This window comes from Frieseomelitta varia, unplaced genomic scaffold (assembly GCF_011392965.1).
Source record: "Frieseomelitta varia isolate USP_RPSP 00005682 unplaced genomic scaffold, Fvar_1.2 scaffold_546, whole genome shotgun sequence".
In the NCBI taxonomy this organism is placed as follows: Eukaryota; Metazoa; Arthropoda; class Insecta; order Hymenoptera; family Apidae; genus Frieseomelitta; species Frieseomelitta varia.
In genome coordinates, this window is record NW_025110308.1 from 741627 (window position 1) to 762969 (window position 21343).

The 21343-nt window shown below is 45.5% G+C and overlaps 1 long non-coding RNA gene across 1 annotated transcript in view; it reads right to left on the reverse strand.

Annotated features, from left to right (window-relative positions):
- The window catches only part of LOC122533713, a 95023-nt gene that overhangs the window by 62251 nt on the left and 11429 nt on the right, over window positions 1–21343 (reverse strand). Inside the window, exon 2 of the long non-coding RNA XR_006307765.1 lies at window positions 5557–5833. This is a non-coding gene — a long non-coding RNA (uncharacterized LOC122533713). The remainder of the gene's footprint in view (window positions 1–5556; window positions 5834–21343) is intronic.

Here is a 21343-nt window from a genome sequence, read left to right on the forward strand (position 1 = left end):
AACCACGCTTGTTCGACACTCGGCTCGTCGAAAACGCCCGGTCGCTCTCGCACGCGCGGTTATTTATGCGCTTTAGCCGATGCCACGAATCCCGCTTGGGTATAAAGTACGGATTTTCGGACAGGATCTTTCCCTCACGTCGGCGTGAATCGTACATTCTACCACGGGAATCGTCTTGCCTCGTCCTCGAATTGAAATTCTGAAGCTTCGATCCGGGCGACCACGGTGAGGATTTACATTTAATTTTTTTGTTTTTTTTTTTTTTTTTTTTGGACGAAGTAACGATAAGTTTGAAAAAAGCAGAATATAGAGAGAACTCGGATCGATGAATACAACTTCGCTAAGCATTTGTCAACGGAATGGTTACGTTCCAGTTACGTCGTATGATTTTATTACAACGGTTTAAACCATTCGGTCAACAAACGATTTCCACGATAACTGAAAAGTAACACACGCCGATTGATTTCTGATCCATTCACTGGCAACCTGGTTCTAGCTGCGCTAGTTGCCCCGGAAGCACAGTGTATTTGTAGATGAAATACCTCTGTTTACATTGTTCCGTGTCTCTATGTTCACGCCCCAAACGACCGCGCTGCAGCTACGCGATTTCATCCAACCATGAGACCTCCACCCGCGCATGAGAAAACCTTCGCTAATCTGCGTGATCGTGTGACTCGCAGCTTTTTCCCATCCGCAGGCTGCGAGCACCAGGAGAACCGTTGAGGTCGGTCGTCGCTGGATAACTTCATCCGTCCGCCCACGAGAGTCGATCGACGCGGCTCTATGTATCTTGGTTTCCTTCGGAGTAGCGAGTGGAACCTCCCAACGGTGACTCGGCGTCCGTCTACCGTGAAACGCGTCGCCTACCAATCCCAGCCTCGACCCCAGCCTCGGAGCAGCTATTAATTTGTATCGATAGAGGCGGGACAGAGAGAGGTGGAACGTGCATGCACATTCGTACGTTCGTTAGTTAATCCGACGTGGCGAGCAGAACGAGCTCGAGGGAAGTGGAGTCGCTCGTCTATGCGAGTAACGCGCGCACAGAGACGAGCGCACCACCACGCGCTCACGCGTGACCGCGATACCCGAGGCGTATAAGTATCGTTGCCGGTCGGGCAACGCTTGTGCCCAGGCTAAGGAAACCTTCCCACACGATTCCACGGCCGGGCGTGTACGTATACCTACGCCGAGCCGATGGAACGTGTGAGTGACACGTAGGAGGATGCTCTCTCGGCGGGTAATGATCACGATTGAATGAGAATGAGGCCGAGAGAACCAATACAATTAACCCCGTAGCAACATGCCATTGCTACAATGCCAAACGCGTTCACCGGTGCACAGCCGCGCGTTGCCTCGTTCCTTGCTTCCACCAGGCTTTGGCTGCAGATAGCGAGCTGGGCTCGCTCGCCAGGCCGCAACAAAGACTTCCTCCCTCCGACCGACTGGCTGCCCCCCTCCTACGGCTAGCGCAATTATTACGGCATCGCGTTCATAGATTATAGGTAAATGTGCCACGCGTTGCATCGTCCTTCGTGTCCAAGTTTCGCTCCAGTTTGCGCCAGGCGACTGGTTTACTCAGCTTCTCTTACTTTCAACGTGAAACGTCCTACCAACGTCAGACGACGGAGAAGCGATTTTCAAACGTAAAAAACATCATCGCCGAGAATTCTCTGAATTTAAAAAACTGTATTGTTAATTGTATTTACTCAAGTCTCAACTGCCGAAGCAGAGTTTCAGATTTTCTTCAGAGTAAAAGTTGTAGTGCTTCGTTGCAATCGGGACTCCAGAGTCGGACGCTGGTGCAATCGGTTCGGTGAACGGTAGATGGAACTGGTTCGAAGGAAGCACGTGCCTTTGGCTCATTTCGCGGACGCAATTATTGCGGGATCGAGGAGCTGCAGGTTGATGCGCACATGTGCACGTAGCCGAGAAACGTTCTTCGGAGAAGAGCGCCGATGAATGGGATAGACTTGCGCGGCTCGTGCCCGATGAATCGCGCCGCGGCAGTCTCCTCTCGTTTCACCTCAACTTGCTCTTTCCTCTATCGCGATCCTGACGACTTTATTATTGCCGATGTAGCCGCGATAGAGAAAGAGACAGGCGATTCTCCGCGATCGAGGGGCTTACTCGCGCTTTGTTGCTTCTATTACCGTTAGGATCGTATCGCACCCGGTGCAACCGGGGGTCGCCCGATGCGATCGGATTCCGAAGCCAGATTTCGCGTCGATGGTATTGAAAATTAACCGCGCTCGACGCTTCCGCCACTTCTACTTGCTATCGAGCCGAGATTTCACCGGCAACGTTTCCCTTACAATGTACATATACTATCGTCTTCAAGTCGCGGGACAACGCTTGCAACTTAAACGCATAAACGAATGTCGCGACTTTTTCGTGGATTTATGGGAAATTTGAAAACACAGAAAGTAGAGCGCAACTCCTTGCACTCAATCGATGATCGAAACAAACTTTAGCTTGCAATCTCATTCCTCCAGTCGATTTTACGAATCAATGCGAAATACGAAAAATTTACAATTGATATTAAAATAACTTTTGAGGACTCTGTCGCAGTTCTATTTATCACAGTTCGTAAAAAATTATCGTTCGTTTAAAATTGTCAATCACAACTCGTGAACGGAAAATCTACGTTCAACGTATTCCACCGCGGTTAATTAACTTGGACGAAAGTCCCTACGGGAACGATCGTCCGCGATGGTGAGTTCGGCCGATTCGCTGAACCAAGTGCATTAAACTCGTACGCGACGGACGCCGATTTAGATTACGGCGGGCATAAAAAATACGAGGCGAAACGTACGCGTGTAATCCGGTGCCGGTTCGAACGCATTCGACGTATTGGCCGATTGGTTATGAGTAATCCGGTTTTCACGGCGCTTCTGAAGTACCTGGCAGATTGGCGATACCTTCGGCTTCTCGAGGATGACGTTTCCTCCCACGTGCCTGGTGATCCGCCAATCCTATCGAGGCATCTTCAATCTGTTATCCGTGTACATATCGTAGGGGGATATCGTATTTGGGATATCGCGCGCGACCGAGCTGCACTCCAGCTCGTGGGGAATAATCTGTTCGAATTATAATTTCGTACGGTACGGGCACGCACGAAAAGAAAAAAGCTCGAGCGCCACTCGGTAGATCCGGCTTTCAACTCGCTCTCTCGTTACGGCCAGCGTTTAAAAATATACCCACCATCGGTTGAAATTGATCGATTAGTATTCCGATCGGGTACTATCTGCAACCGTATCGTTCAAGACGATGGCTGGCCGGCTTTTTTCTACCGGGTGAAATTGCGGTTCGCTCGGACGCGAAACGCGCATCAACAGTTGGAAGGTGATACGATTGGAAATCTTTTGCTAGCCGATGCAGTTGATATACCGTAACGTCGTGTAACATATTTACATGTCCGTATTTTACGTATACTTAATACGTTGGCTCATTATTGCACCTTCTTCAGTACACCGTTACAAAAATATTAAAGGACTTACAATTAGTTACAAGTAGACTGCAAGTTTTTTCTTTTTTTTTTTGTTTTATACACTTGCAGGAAATTTTCAAAAACAGAATTACACAGAATGCACGTTGTATAGAAAAATATATAAAATACACACAATATAGTGCCTTTTATAGCACTTAGCAAGTGAAACAATTTTCTACACAACTTCGTCTTTTAACACTTCCACATGGCTGTCATGTACGTACTAGCCCTTGATTGTCTAAAAATATTAATGTAAATAAATAAATAGAAATATCTATTAACACTAGAACAACCGTATCAGAATGTTCTACATACCAATCATAATTTAAACGATTTATTAAAATAAATAGATTTATACAGTTGTCTCTGTCCAAACAGAAATTAATATTAATTTTATACTCGCTTCTTTTAAGCAGTTGTAGAAAACAAATGTCTGAAATCCGTCAGATTGATGTCACATTTCGATTGTTATAGCGTCAAAATAACAAAATTGTATTGCTATTTATAAAATCTCCGTAATGACAGTCCTAATGGTTAAAGTAAATGGCACAAGTGATACATGCAACAGGGGGAAAGTGTTAAAATTACACTCTTAAAAATATTTATTTACATAAAAATCCGCAGTCCACTTATAACAACTATTAATTCCCAGATTTCCAGTTGCATTAAATAACTCCCTAATAAATGAAATCCCTTCCGCTTATAGAGGATTGAAGTTAATTATGAATAATATACCGCGTAGGGTAGATATCGTTGAAACTTAGGATGGAGGATGTGGAGTAATCGCAATAAAGATCGACCGCGTATTATTGACAAGCGTCGACGATAATTTCATATCAGCCGTGTGAATGATTTAATTAGAAATTGTAACGAGAACGTACGAGAAGCTTGAGTATAAAAATAACTCGTAGAGTCGAGTGAAGTTTGCAATCTCACGGAGAAACTCCGGTTACGCAACATTCGCAACCGAGCCTGACTCTCGTTATTAACGAATAATCACCTCGATCGAATTTTAATCTTTCCTGTGGCTTTCTTTGCAGGTGTAATTCGCAGCACCTCGTTACTTAACTAATTCCTATAATTATCTTAACTCACAAATCATTCCCCGTATCACGTACTTAGTTCTAATTTGTAGTTCTCTCGCCTGATAATTACTCGTGGTTTCACACTGAATTGTGGCGTCAATGATTTCTACATGTAAATCCAAGTAAACGAATTGCGAATATTAATATATAACTATTCGCGTGATTAAAAAAATAAAATGTTGGTAGAAACTTGTTTTCATGTTCCATATAAATGTTTAGTTGCAACCTCAAAATACAGTCAATTGTGGTTAAACGAAAGTATTTATTGTACTTGGACGTAATTAATCGTACGTAAATAATGTAATAAGTACAATGGTGTGCAAACGTTTATTGTAACCAGACTCGCGAAAATATTTCAACACTTGTGGAAATTTAATCTGCAATTTCGTATGATACACCGCAAATTACATTACATTTATTACAAACATATACTTCAGAGAAAATACAAAATTATTTCAACGTTTCATTATTATATCAAAACGTTAATCAACGTTATACCAAATTGTTATTAATTACATGTGTATTTAAAACAATCGTCCGTATCGCACACTAATTTTTCATTAAACGAACGTTTGCAATAAACGCCAATTTTCATCGTTTGATCTCGAAATTGTATTCTTTTCCACTACCTGTTTCAATAAAATTGCACGATGTTTTATACTCGGAATTTTCTATAACGTACGTTCAAATACTTTCATGAGCCACTCTAGATGAACATGCTAACACTAGAACTATCACCTCAAAGTGGTCAAAATCTCGACCAATTTATAATTTTCTATAGAAATTTTACATTTCTAGATGCTCGAGTAATTTTGAATAAAAATACATCAATAGAAGCTTGTGTTTTTCGTTATTTGTTATTATCTTTTCCTTGTACTTTAATTTTCTTGCTGCAAATATTCTACTTTGGTCGTCGGTAGTTCCAGTGTTAATCACAGCAGGATCGAACAGGAGAAGGATTGCTTCTAAATATCATGTACTTACCGCGTCGTCTTCTAGCCAATCAACAATCCATCCAGATCCACCCGGTATGCAAGGCTGCCGGTGAGTATATTCACGAAGCGCTCTCCCTTCCTGCACGATGCTGGTTTTCGCGTCTCAAGGTAGCCCGGTGTCGACTTCCAAGGACCCTCGTCTGTCGTGACGCGTTAGTTCTTGCCTCGTCGATGCGAAGATGCGTGCAACGGCGTTCCTCCGGGTTCTCCCTCCGGTTGAAAGACGAGGCGGCTGGTTCTGCTTCTTGCGGAAACTGCCGGCGCGGCTGCAATTAGCGCGAGAGTTCCCGATAAATAATTGAAATTCAATACGGGGAGCCGTGGTGCACGGCTCGCCAGACGTCTCGGTGAGCGTGTATCGGAATTTCCACGCTCGGCCGCGCGGCTCGAACGTGCACGGAAAACATCCCGCGGCTTCGTCTCTCGTAATTAATAACATAACACGACGACGAACAACAGGGCGGCCCGCCTCCCTTTTAACGAAAGTTCTCGCGGCGGCATCGAATTTCGCGATGCCAACCGAACTCGCCTCGCCGCGCCTCGGCTCGGTTCCGCTGCTAGCGGGAAAATTTTTCCATTTCCCCGACGAAGCTATCGATCGCCTGATACTACTTTCTCCACGCGTTCCAACGATGCTTCCTTCGATCGTCCAACTTTGTTTCGTCGTTGTTCGCGAAGCCTGCATCGGCGGAATTTTCGATCCTGCTCGCGTAATTAGCAGTTAACAGAGTTACCTCTATTTTTCCATGGTCCTCTCAAGTTCTTTCGTAGCAAACTTGGCGTTGAGCGTTGTTCGACTATTTCATACTATCGTTGTAAATTTTGTATTCCATATCTAGTTTTGTGGTAGTTTAAAATTATCGACGAAAGACTCGCGAAATGGAATGTTTGAATTCGTGTCGACAATATTCTATTCTGCTGAATGTTTCGTTCAGTTTTCGTCGAATCTGCCGTCACAAATGTTACAAAGTTATAACGAAATTATTGACGAGAAAAGAAAGTGTTGATCGACACGTGAAATTTTCTGGGATACCGTGCGATCGTATTTTAATTCGACTAATTGAATGGACCTGCATCTCTGTTGCCTTTCATTCAAATTTCTGTTTACGCCGCTCCATTGTAAATTTGATGTTGTACGTTATAAAATTATTATAAGTACACGGTATGTAAATTACTGATGAAAAAGGCCTTGATTGGCACCGGCCATTTCCTGGAGTATCGTGTTTACGCTTTAATTGGGACCTGATCGACGTATCTCTGGTTTTATTTAAATTTCTATCCACGCCTCTCGACTGTAGATCGAATTATTAATGAAAAATGCCTACATTTTACAAGCGTCGGTCATATTTCAGTTCCGAAGCGTAAAGTTGACCGAAGGAACGACGTATAAATACAAGAGTTTAATTAGTCATAGCACGGGGAAAAATTCATTTATAACTGGCAATTGCTTCGAAACAATCACTAAGAGGTAATTGCAGCGGAACGACTATCGAGCAGCTCCTTTGTCCTCAATTAAATCGCTCGAGGCCGGTAAGACTCAGACCAGAAGAGCAATTCGCTTTAGATACGTCACGCGAATGCACTCTGCCGACACAGGAAACAATTCAAATACCACTGCCCTTTAATCGTACAATCACAATTATCCATCTCAGAAATTAGTCTCCTTCGTTAAACAAATACCACAACGTAGCCCGTGTTGTACGAAATATCACGATTCACGATCACTGCGATGAAACGCGGCCGTCACGATTGTGTAGGTAATATTTGAAATTAAAATATTAGTCGTATATATTAGTATAATTGTATATTGAGCGTTAAATTCTATCTCACCGAATACAGAGATTTGTTATTACATATTTCAATATTCTTGTATCTTCTGTGCACATTTTCCAATTTCCTTCAAACTTTGTCAAACACGTGTTGATAAAAATCACGTAATATAAATAGTCAAATAGAATTACTTGAATCGAATCATCTAAACTTCAAACTCCAATACTCGAAATAACCAAACTTGTATCATATTATAAACCACCACTAATCTTCGAGCAAAAGAATGAGTGTATTTTAGATTCAACAAAAAAAAAAAAAAAATTCTTTTCATATCCAAAATGAGAAAATGGCAGACAACTATTATCATATTATTCATAAAGGATTCTCTCATAGAAGTGTCCAAATACGACAGGTTCAGGTTAAAATTGAATTCCGAAAGGCAGGTCGACGTTCACGATTCAGATACAACCCCACGACCTCCGTATGAAACAAACAGTGGATTCAGACGAGCACACGTCCGCGTTACTTTGTCTCGAGGTTGATGTTTACGATGCCTGGGAAGCGTCGCGACGCGGTGCATCGCGCTGTCAGACTCGGCTCGTCCATCCGCGAAGTTTCGAGACAGCACCGCGGACGAACTTTACATGAATGATTCACGATTGCTCGCGGTCGATTCCAAAAGGGAAGGAAAGCGCTAATTGAGGTTCTCGCCGTTTTCATACTGCCTCGCCGCGCCGCGCCGCGCCGCGTTGCCCGCTAATTACGCTTAAGCGAATTCCGGCAGCGTCTCGTTCCATCGGACGCTTCGTTATGTTCGCGGGGACTGACGCGGCGGGTCGCGGTTCGTTGGCTTTTATGCGAGTTTAAAGTCGTGTTTTATACCGGGCTGAAAATCAAAGGGACCAGGTCGCCTTCTGCGTTGAATTTTCGGCAACGGGCTGAGAATTAAGCAGCCGGACGAACGTTGCTAAATGAAAGTCGCACATCGTAAACGCTGGCCCGCGCTAATGACGAGTATCCTCTTGCCACGCTCGTGCTCGTGCTTTCGTGACTGCACACGAACCCACGTATTAGCGGCCGTGAAGCCTTGATGGCACGACCGACTCGCCTCTTTTCGGCCCTTTCCGCCCGGTTGATAACGACACAAGATAACAGAGAAGCGGAGAACGGACATTTTTTTATACTTGAGGCGATACGTTCATGGCCGCGGATCATTTTTATTGCGGCAGTCGAGCGCACGGGAGCCAAGTGGTTCCGTTTGGTTTCATAAAATTTGTGTTCGAGTTAACGAAACTTTAACGAAACGAGGATTTTGTCGGTAACACGGCTTAAAAACGCGGGCAAGAGGCATTAAGATAAGAGTGTGAGTTTTCGGCGATCTATAAACTATACGACGCTACTGGTCGTCAAAATATTAATAATCCCTCGTATATTACTTTTGGTGACAGTATTTATAAGCACTTTTCGTCTCGACCGAAGTTGAATGGTAGTAATATTCGTTCTTTATCCATCGCAACTGTACTTCGTCTCGAACGAAGTTCACCTTGAACGTCCAAGAATTTTCTATCTAAGAACCTCGCGTTGCTTTGAATCATCGTTCAATTTACTTCGCGATCGTAATTTCCATGGCTGCAGCTGCCGCGTCCGCGGACGTGACGTGTATCCATTTCCTTAGAAAGGGAAACGCAGTTGCAACCTAGGCGGTACGGATAAATAATAGGCAAGGCTCGTCTGAACTTCGTTCTCCCAGCGCGAGAGAAGTTCCCCGACGAAAGTTACGAAAGAAGTTGCAAGTAACAAGCATCCGGCAGTTCGAGCAGGCCGATGATCGCGGTTTCATTTAACTTCATCCTCAGCCCCGTTGCTTCGGCTATCTCGCGTGACCGCTTATTTTCACGACGCCGTGGCAGGGATCCGCAACGCTGACAGTTCCGTGTTTCGCCGCGGCCGCGGAGGAAATAGGAATCAACTCGGTTGTCAGGATTCGCGAAAGGGAAGTGGGAAGGGAAAGATTCGCGGAACGGACGGAGAGATACCGACTACGAACGCCCCGTGGGTTCACAGTGTGAATAGCAATTTTATTAGAATAGAAGAATGTTGCGCTGGAAGCGGGAATCACGCGGCTAAGCGCGTACACATCGCAACTTCGTCAAACGAACGAGTACGGGAAGCGTGCGCCCGCTCTGTGAGCAACAACTTAATTAAAGTTGTTCGAATAAAAGTCATCGCCGCGAAGTCGTAACCCCATGTACGTGAGCGTACTTCAGTTTTTGTAATTTACGTTCAACTCGAGCCTTGGATCGAGGTTGAGACGTTGAAAGTTGTGTACGTAGCTGTAAGCTCAGGAATTTTTCATTAGGGGCGTGGTCCGTGGACACGTGTAACTGATACAATTTGTTTTGAAATATGTTTTGCAGTACAGTGGAACTTTTGTTATACAAAAACAAACCTTCGCTATGTTACGTTCTGCTGCGTATTTTCTGGAATACACGCGTTTCTTAGAGTATATTGTAACAAAAGTGTTTAGATATTTTGTGTAGAACAAAACCAATGTAACGCTTCGTGTTGAAATTGACCTGGGGTAAAGTTATTTGTACTTAGCAGCAAATTAATACAAAAATGTGCAATTGCAAAATCATAAATATTTAAAAAAATCGGAAACGTGCTATTGAAAACTATTTAGAGCAACTGCGAACAGATTTCAACAAGTCGAAAGACTTTAATGGCGAAAAACAGTTTGAGCGAACACTGTCTTTTTGCTTGTGTTATCTATGTACAAAGATATCTCTTATCTGCACACTTTTGTCTCTCAATTAGTTCATATAATGGAGGTTTTACTATAATTAAAAGCATTCGTGAACTGTGGTTATATAATACTTTATACTGTGGAGAACAAAAGAAAGTTTAACATTGGTATTTGTCTATATGACACATACTAATATTATTAATATTCAAATGTAATTTCACTTTGCAAAATTATGCTTCATCTCCTGCACTGTATATTGTGCTGTAGGAATACTTTCAAATTGATTCAAAGTATTACAAATTGTACCAAATTACGGTATAATTATTCATTTAATTTCTCTACTTCGGTCCATAAAAGTACAAAAATACAGAAATATTCACAGTGAAATTTCACGAAGCACATAACATACTATGCGTTTAAATACTCACATGAGCCACTGCGTGCGTTCAGACAACAGCTATTTATCGAGTCCGGCGGTTGGCAGCAAAAAACGAAGAGATGGAGGGAACACAGACATACGCGGTTTAATAGACAGTCGCGACGCTGTTTAATAAGATATTTAGAAGTCGCGAGGAGTCTCTTAATCTATCGTTGTTACGCTCGCGACGTTGACCGAGACGCGGCATGCGTTCGGCACGAGGGACGCTCGCCTAATGGGACACGTCCTAACTCGAAATAAAAGCCGACTCGATTTGTATATCTTCCGCCCTTGGCGCAGTGTTTACGCCGCACGTTCGAGGACAGAATTTTGTGTGGATAGATTTCGCATGGCGAAATTAATTCTAATTCAAACCGACGTTCATCGGGAATGATTTCGTCAAACTGTAATTACAAACTACATTGTGGCGATCCTGTTTCGTCCGTACCTCTAACAATTTCCCGATAATCGTACGCGTTCGGACGCGAAGTGAAAAAAGTAAGCTGGAATCCAATCGGACGCGACGTTTGTCCAAAGAGAAATCGTAAAAATACGTGCGAAACATCGACGAACGATACCAGTTTGACTAGGTACATCGAAAGAACCGATGGTTATCACGAGAGTTTCAACACGAGAAGCTAGTCCCGCATGTATCTTCGATAGGAAAGCATTCTTTTACCGATAAATCCCTCGGTCGTTTCTTTTTCTTTTTTTTTTTTTTTATTTCGTAAATTACATCGTCGTATCTACATTGCGATATAACTGGCGCAAATTGCCTTTCATTTAACTTTCAACCTCTGGCTGGCGGTAGAATTTCCGATTTTTATTCTCACCTTCGGCGATACCCATTAAGCTAGAAAATCAGCCTACCGTGCAACTGCATTACGCGCGCGAAAATAAAATAATTCTCGGATCTGTATAAAACGACTTTCGCGCCAGGATTAATATACTCGAATCTCGAATGTGATACACGTTGATTTCTCTCATGATACGAACGATCGATCTCAGATCGATCGCGATCTCGCATCCGATGGAAACGACTCGCCCTCGGGTCTCGAGTCTCGGGTTAGTCGAAAGAAAAAGGGGCAAACGAACGTGAAACGTCTAATCGCCCACGTTGAAGTCACGCTTTCCAAGGCCGCTGTGTTCCGGTTTATCCATTCTCATCTCGGCGAGCGATATCCCCGGGGCGACGGTCGAGGCAGGCTACAGGAAACTCGTCGACGATGAAAGATCAACTCGCTAATGCAATATCAGGCCCACGGTGGTCAGAGATAATAGCGTAACTGCATTACGACACGATACGTCAATTAACGTCGGGCTGGGCCTCAAGTTGCCAAGTCTCCCCGTGCCGATGAGAGAAAACGGTGAGAAAAAGATGACACGAAAGTTGGAGGAACGAAATCAACGACGATCAAGGATTAATCGGTCGCGCAGTCGTGCAGCTGCTGTAGCCTGATAATCGCGGGCTCGTTGCGAAAAAGTAAATAAGCCTGTACCTATCTTGGCCGATCGGACGCCCTCGGCGCGCTTTTTAATGAGATATGGTCGCGCATTTTTGCATAAACCGCCGATAACGCGGCCGTCCAAGTGCCAAGTTGAATCAAATTTCGGCCAGCGCCGTTTCCCGTGTTTGTCTTTATCGATTACGTCCGCGGCGCCGCCTCTTGACCGGTCACTTACGCGCGACAGGTGAGATTTCGTATCAGAATTAGATTCTTCAGAAGAGTCGTAATTAATTTCTTTCGGAATTTCTATCGGTCATCCTAGCCAGCTTCTGGACAGTTTGGACAGTCACCGCGTGTACCTATCTAGATTCTATTTCCTCGACCCAGTTACCAGAATTTTTACACCGGTAAATTCATTCGATCAACCCTTGAATTTTTCAAGAGTAGTACGCTTGTTGGACTAAACTGGGTAAACCAATTTTACCACTTGCTGCAACTGAGGTACAAATTTGACGTTTATTTCTTATTTATCGTTCCCCGTATTTAATTCTGCTGGCTTTTATTTCCTTTCCTTTCGGCTCATGTTTCCTGTAACTTTTTTTGTTCCGTGCACAAATAAACAAAGCTAAAAATTGTACAAAAATCTTCACCACACGTGGAAGATGCGACAATTCATAAATAAGAATCCACGACTAAAACCCGCGATGTTAAAAGATAAATACATTATTTCGCCAGCGAAATTACGCGAGCTTTTACGCGAGGAAAGAAAAAAAAAAAAAAAGAAAAAGAAAAGGAAGAAGAGTCGCCGTTAAATCGTCGACAGAGCACCTACTCCGAGGCATTAAAAAATGAAAGTCCCAGTTGGAAAGCAGAAACGAGAGAGAGTAATCGCCGAAACGACAAACGCGTCCGGTTAAAAATTGACAAATAAACGACGAGGGGCTGCGGTAACGGTAAAAGCGAGGCGGTTGAAAACACCGGGATAGGGGCGGCGGGGAGAAGCGTTCGCTGAAAGGCGTTACGAGGTATCGCGTTCAGGTTCGCGCTATTCCCCGAGTTATGTAAATCCGTGGAATAAGTTCCAGGTGCGGTCTGGTTGCAGCTGCGGTCTGGTGCCGCGAGTTTAAGAAAGAACCTTCGCGACGCGAAGGTGGTGTGTATTGAAACGGGCGAAACCTCCCGGTGAATTATGGAAATGAAAACGGGCGGGCGCGTTATTGGCTCGCGGTGCTGATCGTAATCGGGTAATTGTCGATCGAGGAAGGGATCGTAGCAACGGATGAAAACGGAGGGAGAATCAGGCAGACGCGAGACGACACGTGGAAATGGAACGTTTCCTGGTGGCCGACAGCGGCCACTCTCGACGTGCTCGATAATTTCAACGTTAAACAACCGGAACCGTGTGCGCAAAGTGTATAAATCACGTGGAAACATCGTCGTCTCTCGGTGGCCGTTTTCAATTCAATTACGATTTACAAGATTATGATCTATCGGGAGGGAGATCAATTACTCGCGCGTAACACACGTGACGTTGCGCTTTACGTTTTCTTGCGTTTCCCCGGCAAGCATAAATTAACGTTTCAATCGATGTGACGATAACGTCGTTCGGTGTTTCGAAAGTTACACCGAATTGTCCGACAGCCACGCGCGCGTGAACGCGGTCGATTAATCGCCGCTGCGATTCTCCGCGATAGAACGACCTATGGAGAACCGCAGTTGTAAAAAGTACCCGTTGTATTCGAAACGGGAGCGCGGAAAGGTTTCGAGATTTACGATGGCTACCCGTTATGATACTTCCACATGGAGCGAGCGAGTGTGCTGATCAATTAAAAGGAAAAATATTATTTCCATTTGACAATGTATCTTGGCAATCGATGACATTCGTTTGGCACTTGAAAATTTTTGATATTTATATATGTAAATAAACAAATTGAAGATACTTTGCTAGATAAGCGGGACACTCTATACATCAAATGTACAATGTACACCGATATACCATACATATAGTCATGCTATATATCAGCTTGGAATCTCTTCGTGCGATGAAATTGCATCGCCACAGTAGATTCTGCCCACTCTAGTCAGACACGCTTGCCACTACCAAGTATCGACAGCCCAACGATCGAGCTTGGACTTCGTAACTTTGCTTTCTGTGCACCGAAATCAACGAACGACGTGCTAAGTAAGACGTCGCATCGCAAGGAGAAGCTCGGTGAGGCTCGCGCTGAGGCTGAAATCAGCGTTGGCCGCGATCGGAGTACATCATCGAACCGAGGGCGACCTGCGCACGCGGTCCAACAAAGCAAATCCCGCGAGCCGAACGAATCGAAACGAAGGCGCAGGAGGGTTCAATCGGCTCGTTAAGACTGGCCGTGACGGTGAACACAGTAAGTGCACGCGCGGCGGTTGCTCGCGACGCGGTCCGGGGACATGTTTAAGACCGGTAGTGGGTTGTTTATGCGTGAGCTCGCGCTTATGGGGAGCGAAACGTAATCCATGATGGGACGAGCGTGTCGGCCCTCTCGGATACCAACCGTCCCGGATCGCTTTCCCCTCGGTCCGCTCTCTCCCTCGTTTCAGCTCACCGTTTCTTCTGGCCGTGTGCTCATCTGGTCGCTGCTTCCTTCGGCGAGTCGCGAGTCGCGCTACGTGTCCGGGATATCAAGCGCCGATTCCTCGTACCGACTCCTATATCTTCGCGTGAATACAAACTCGCGGCGCGGTCTGGGTGGACTGGGAAGAGCGAGGCAGCGAGGGCACACGGTGCACACGAGCGACGACGACGCCTAGGAAAATGGGCGAAGCGCGCGTGGTCGCTCTCTTTCTCTCTCTCTCTCTCTCTCTCTCTCTCTCTGTCTCTTTCCTCTTTGCTCTATGCCAGCGTGTAGCAGCGTGCACGGTGTACCTTTCCGTCCGTTGACGGACGAGCCGCGGTAGCTGACAAGTTGCCCTATTACGCCTATGCTGCATACGCGCCACCCAAGCGCGGGTAGCTCGCGTTCGCAGCGGGATCCCCGTGTTCGCAGTCTCTTAAAACTCTCTTTCGTCCGCTTCTTGGCCTCGTTCCTTAGCCGGCCATAGCTCCTCTTCTCTCTTTCCTCCTCCTTTCTTTCTTTCTTTCTTTCTTTCTCGCACTTCGTGGTCGCTACGTCGCTACGCTCCTCTCACGATTCTTCCTCTCATCTCTTACCTCCTCCACAGATCTTCCCTTTCGCTTCCCTCGCGCAGCTGCTGCTCCACCGACCGACTCCATTTTCTGCTTCCTGTACCCTGGCGACTTCCTTGAACGCGCTGACTCTTGACGCGCCTCGAGCTACCGTTCTCTTGGATGGCGTATATGTGTGCGCGTGTCTCGTTGCGCAGCAAGCTTGTTAATTTCAACGTATTTACGGAGTTACAGTTACGATGTCGTTCTAACTCCACGGCGGTTATGATGCCGAGGTTGATTAAGATAATTCGGAGCGGTTCTCTCGCGTAATTGGGCATTTATGCTGTAACGAGCGACTACTTTCGATAGGAATTTTTACCAGAGGTCGGCCAGTTTTGTCCGCGATAATCCGCAAACGTTATCGGTCCCGATAATGTTAACGTTAATCAACTGCGTATTTTCTAATTAGAACATTTCTTTTTTATACGCACGAGAGTTTCAATTAGCTTCTCGCGCATTTTCAACAAACTCTTTCGACGGTCAACAACCTGACGCTGCGGCAACGTCATTGGTTACCAACGTAGACCCACGTGGCCACAGTGTTAATTCGCCTAGGATGTTAGAAGCAATTGGATTTGCTCTTTCCGAATTCAGTTGCAGTTGCCAGTTGCTCGTGAAGTCCAATCTTCTTTGCAGAAACAAGCATCGCGTGCGATTTTACCGAATGAATTTCAACGTGAGGAATCGAGATGGGCGAGGATGTTTCGAAGTTGGCTGTTTCGCTCGATATTCCTGTTTGCTGTTTTTCATTCTGTCGCGCTCTCTCGCGTAAAAGTTCCCTGCTTACCGCGACAACTTTCACATCGAGAGACTTTCCATATTCATGAGACTTCGGGAACGACTTGGGGAATAATCATAACTCGACCGTACACGGCAACGGTGCACGTCGGAACAGCCGATTCTTATTAAAAGTTGTAAGAACCGCGCGCATCCGCGGTTTTATTGCATTTACATTCTACTCTCTAGATAGACGTAATTCCACCGATGGAAATTTTGTTCCCATGCTGGAAATTAGAAAACTAGCATCTCGATATCTCGAGACCGAGGTCGTGCTTTTTCTTCTATTTTAAAAACGTTAGAGGACACAGTTCTTGCACCGCCGATCTTGATCGGTGCTGTTTAAAAATCAAAGAGAGACGTCAGAAAATCGAGAAAGTTAAAAAAAAATCGATAAGCAGTGCCATTTCATAGATGTATTTCTACCTTTCGAAGATTATTTGACAGACACTTGCGGTTCATCAAGTTGACGTTATTAAATGCCATTTCACTTAAAGTTTCAAGACTGTCTCGAAGATCGTTTGCAGAGCTTATTCAGAATTGTACGAGTTAACTAACGAAATGCGCTATATCCATAGACAAAAGCGTTCGTTAACAGAGCACCGACAAATTACACCGGAGAATATTCATCTTGTTGTTTATGTATCTTTCGATATTATCATTGCTGCTGTTGCTGATATACATATTTGCTTTCGTGCATACGCATAACAAATTGAATCGTTCGTAAGCTCGAAATCCGAGTTGTTAAATCATTTAACAACCCAGTTTCAACTTCCACGGGGCATTAAAAGTTACGCAGTTTTATATCAATAAAGAAACGCGAGCACGATCGCCAGAGGGACGACCACCCGACGTTAACCCGATATAAAATTCGCCTGCCCGTCTCGGAAGAAAATTGCAAGTTTCAGCGAAGAAGCGCGCGCAAAGTGTCCGCTTCGTTGTTTCCTTTTTCGAGAAGTTTCGCCGAAGCTTCCTTATCCCTCCCCCGCCCCTCCCCCTCCCTGTTTCTTGCAATTACACGAAATGTAATGCCGGGCAAAAGTTTCGAGATCGCGCAGGGGGTGCAGCGCGAGGAAATCCTGGTCGCCGGTGTTCCGCGGTAAAAAGGAGTCTCCGAGTCTCGAAAGCGGTTCCGCGGAGCGCGCTTTCGAGGCTCGCGCAGAGAAACTCGAACGGAAGCGGGCCAAGTGCGCAAAGACGAATTCCGTGTCCCCGGCACAATGCCTCCTTTCGCGAGAAGTTTTGAACGGGACGGAAGCGAATTAACGACAGAAAGACGTCGGAGACTCGACAGAAAGAAGAAGACTCTGAATCTCCGAGACAGGCGGATCCCTCAAACTTTTGCTTTCTGATCTAGCGTCAGTGTTCCGCATTTTCTTTCCCTTCTTTCTTTTCTCTTCTCCTTTTTTCCTTTTTTCCTTCGCAGTATATTTCAGCAACTGCGACGTATTATGTCATAACCGTAATTCGGTCGAAATTGATGTTCACTTGTTAGTTTTATCTGCGTTTAGTTTTTCCTGTTTTTTTTTTTTTTTTTAAACTCAAATTTCAAAGCTACGTGACAAATTGTTTATACGTGCTGACACTTTTATCGCATACGCATTGCCGTTCGTCGTTGGACAACGGATAAAATGTCTGGCAATTTATTGAAACGCGAAATTTCTTGCGAAACTCGGGAAAAACGGATCGGGGATTATCGATGTGGAAAATTCACGAAGAGAACAAAATTCAAATGAACCATTATTTATAGACGGGTGAAAATTTTTTGAAGTAACGCACACGCTGACGATGACTATTTCAAGTATGATAAATTCGGTGCAGACCAAGATCGAAACAAACTAGTTTTCTAGCATCACCTCGGATAATTGTTCGAACGACGATTTTTCCGACACCGCGTTTATTTTCAATGGGGAACGTTCGATGTGGAATATCATTAGGAGAAATTTTGATTGTATCGTCGAAGATAATCGCGAGTAATTTCAATGTCCGCGACAACGCAACTCCTTCGAATTGTCTCGCGAATCAGTTAGCAAAATACAGCCAGTTTCAATAACGAATAACAGTTAACAGTTCCAATTCAGAAGACGTGGCACGTATTCGCTCGAATTTCAATAAGCGACACATTATGGTTAAGGAACAATTATTCGCGTTTCGTACCGTTACCGGTTACCTGCAAGTGTGAAGCGCGCGCGACGATTGCTCTTTAAACTGCTCCGCCCGTATTGTCCGCGAATTCTCAATTTCCCGAAGCCACCGAATGAAAGAAGTGGCAGCGAAATGAATTCGTACGACCGTCCATGGGGCGAGCATCGGGATGAATAGGCCGCGAAGAGGCAAAAGAAAAAGGAAAAAAGAAAAAAGAGGCTGAGTAATGTAATTTCAATAAATTCATTCCGGCGAAACAATGGCTGGAAACGGCTTCAATAACGTCTTGCTGCGTTATCCTGAATCGGCCGGTCCCATTGAAATCGCAAGAATAGGTCGGGGTGGTTAATTAAGAGGGCAAGAGCCTCATGCCCGTGATCTCGTGCTACCTCCGCCGCGGCGTCTTCCACTCCGCTCGGCTTTCTTCGCGACGGATTCCGCGTCCGCGGCGAATCTCCCATCTCTCGTGGTTGGAAACATCGCGAGGAGAACGCGACGAAGGGCGAGCAACAGCCAGGGAACAACATCGCGGCACGCTACGGTGCTTAAGTTGATTGCGCGGGAGAAAGAGGGCGCGTGATAAGGAACGAGACGGCCGGGGCCACTTCATCGTTAATTGTAATTTGACGTTTAGCTCGGCGGGCATCGAGGATATCCCCCGACCGGTAATTTTAATCCTTTCGCCGTCGTCGTCGTCGTTGTCGTCGAGACGATCTCGCCCCGAAACGGTCGAACGTCTGGTGAAATTAATGAACTTGAAGCGCGATTTACGCGGGTAGGAACCGCTCGTGGGATCAAACGACGAATATCACCCGACGTCGACGAGAGCCGACGACGACGACGTCGATAAGGGTAGTAGCCCCTGAGAACGCTTAACTTTTAACGATTCTCCCGCGAAAAAAAAGAGAGAGAACGAAAGAAAGAAAGAAATGAAAGAGAAGGGAGCTTGGAGAGTGAAAGAGACAGGGGGAGGAGGGGGGAAGGGGGGAAATCAGGGAAGAGAGAGGACTCGAGAGTACAAACTAACCCTCTGGGCTGGTTCAATTAAGCCCCAGGAATACACGTAGCGTATCTCCCCTCCACGGCCCGTTCGTTTGCGCGGCTAAATACCGCGAAGCTTTTGGACCAGCGACCAGGCAAGGAGGTGTTGTTCGGGCCACGATAAACTTTTTTAATTAACGAACAAATTATTCAGATTGTCGGCGTTAGTTCGACGTAACCGGTAAATCCGTAACGTCCATTCAGTAACCCCGGCCTGCTTTATTAATAATTTCCAGACCACTTGTCTGTCCCCGGCTGCTTGCCGCCGTTCGTGCGTTCGTTTCCTTCCTCTTTTTTTCTTTTTGTTGTTTTCTTTTCACCGTGACGCGTCTCAACATTACTCGCGATCCTCGAAGAAGGAACAGAACAGGAATACCACGCACAAACAAGAATCAGCAGAGTCCCAGCGCTAAACTCTGATCAATTCCGACAGTTGTCCCAGACGTCGAGTAAGAAGAAACACGAAAATATTCAACATTTCCATAATCCGCACGCTGAACCGAGCGATTCGTTACCGGTTTGAATTTTACGAGAGAGCCTCGATTAGATTCTCCGCTTAGAATTCGATTCCGTTAATCCTCGCGTTAATCACCGCTCTATCGTCTAGGAACCTTAGCGCGGTGCTCGCGCAATATCGTAGATCATGCGCGACAAAAGGCGACGTAACGAAATAACGAGCGCCGTGCGGGTAAGATCCGTAGGAGCGTAGCGATCAACTTAATAACCAATAAATAAACGTTAAACGCGGCCCGTGTTTTGATAAGAAGGCGTCGCCCTCGCTTGGACCGTTTCGGCCATTACGATTTCCTCCTCGCCTCGTTGCTTTTATTTCGCCCAGCGGAATCCGGAGGCTCACGAAAATCCGTGTACGTGCGCCGCCTGTACGCACGGGGCGCGTTATTCTCGTCCGGTTGCCAGTTAGCGGGAGCATCCTTAAATCATCGTCCTGTCTGACCGAGAGGCTAATCCTGATTCATACCGAGAAGGCACGTCCGGATCATTCACGGCCTCTTTTCCCCGGCTTTCGGCCTCAAATCACCCGGACGCCTGGCAATTATCTCGCGCGACATGTTTTCGGACTGGGACGGGAGTTTCAGAGATTTGGAAATTGAGATATGGCACTCTCCGTATGGCGGGATGTCGCTGATCGATTGGAATTTCCAAAGTAATTTTCCAATCAAGACTTTAAGATTTTGAGACGGTTTTTATCCGAAATTGCGACAGTTTCTCAGTTTCAAGTATATTGAAAATGTAACCCAGGCAAAACAAGTGATGAATTTGTTACTTCTCAACAATTTCTATTCAATGATGTCATATCGACGAGTTTAAAAGGAAAAGAAAGCGACAAATTATTATGTATACGGTTCGGTCACTCGTTATGGTCCGCGAACCAGTTGCCAACGCAACGGGTTAAGATGCTTAAATCTTGAGACTTCTCAACTTCTCAACACACTTCACTGTGTGTCGAGTCATCGAAAATTAGTATCAAAGTACGTTCCCGACAATTGTTGTTTCGGGCCTGGATCAAGTTTGGAAATTCCGGAAAATTCTGAAATATTTTTCCAATCAAAATAAAACAAACAACTTTACACGTCTCTGTCAAACGTAATGCGCGCAAACGTTCGTGTGACGAAGGATACAAATATTTCACCTCTCGAAGCTATGGAAATGATTCCTATTGTCTCGAGCGAGCAAATCCAAAGAGAATATTACCGGGAACCTGAAACGACGTTCCACTCGTACGGTATGAGATGAAACCCCGACGTTGATCGTGGTACCGCGTTATGGATACCGTCGAAGCTTAATAACGCCGGTATTGTTCCCGTGGCCTCGGTAATAATTATAACATTTTAACGCGAATGGATTCGCGGAGCTTCGCTTCCGCGACAACCGCGGTCGGCTACGATGCCCTTTGATCACGATCATTCCTAACGAAGGAATTAATCGTGATTTACTCACGAACGATTCGCCATGGCGCGGTACGATGGTGTGTGTTGTGTGCGCGCGTGTTTCGCCGTATCTCGGCGCGTAACCTCTTGTTCCCAGACGTCACGGAACGAACGAGCCAAGCTACAATTAGCTCGTTCCGTTCAGGCAGCTTTCGCGTTCCCGTGAAATCGGAAAGAGATCCCGAAAGGAAGAACGAATCGCGTTAAATGGGACGAAGAACGAGGCACGGGGCGAGACAAAGAGGCACTCGATCCTCGTGGAAATGAAGAAAGT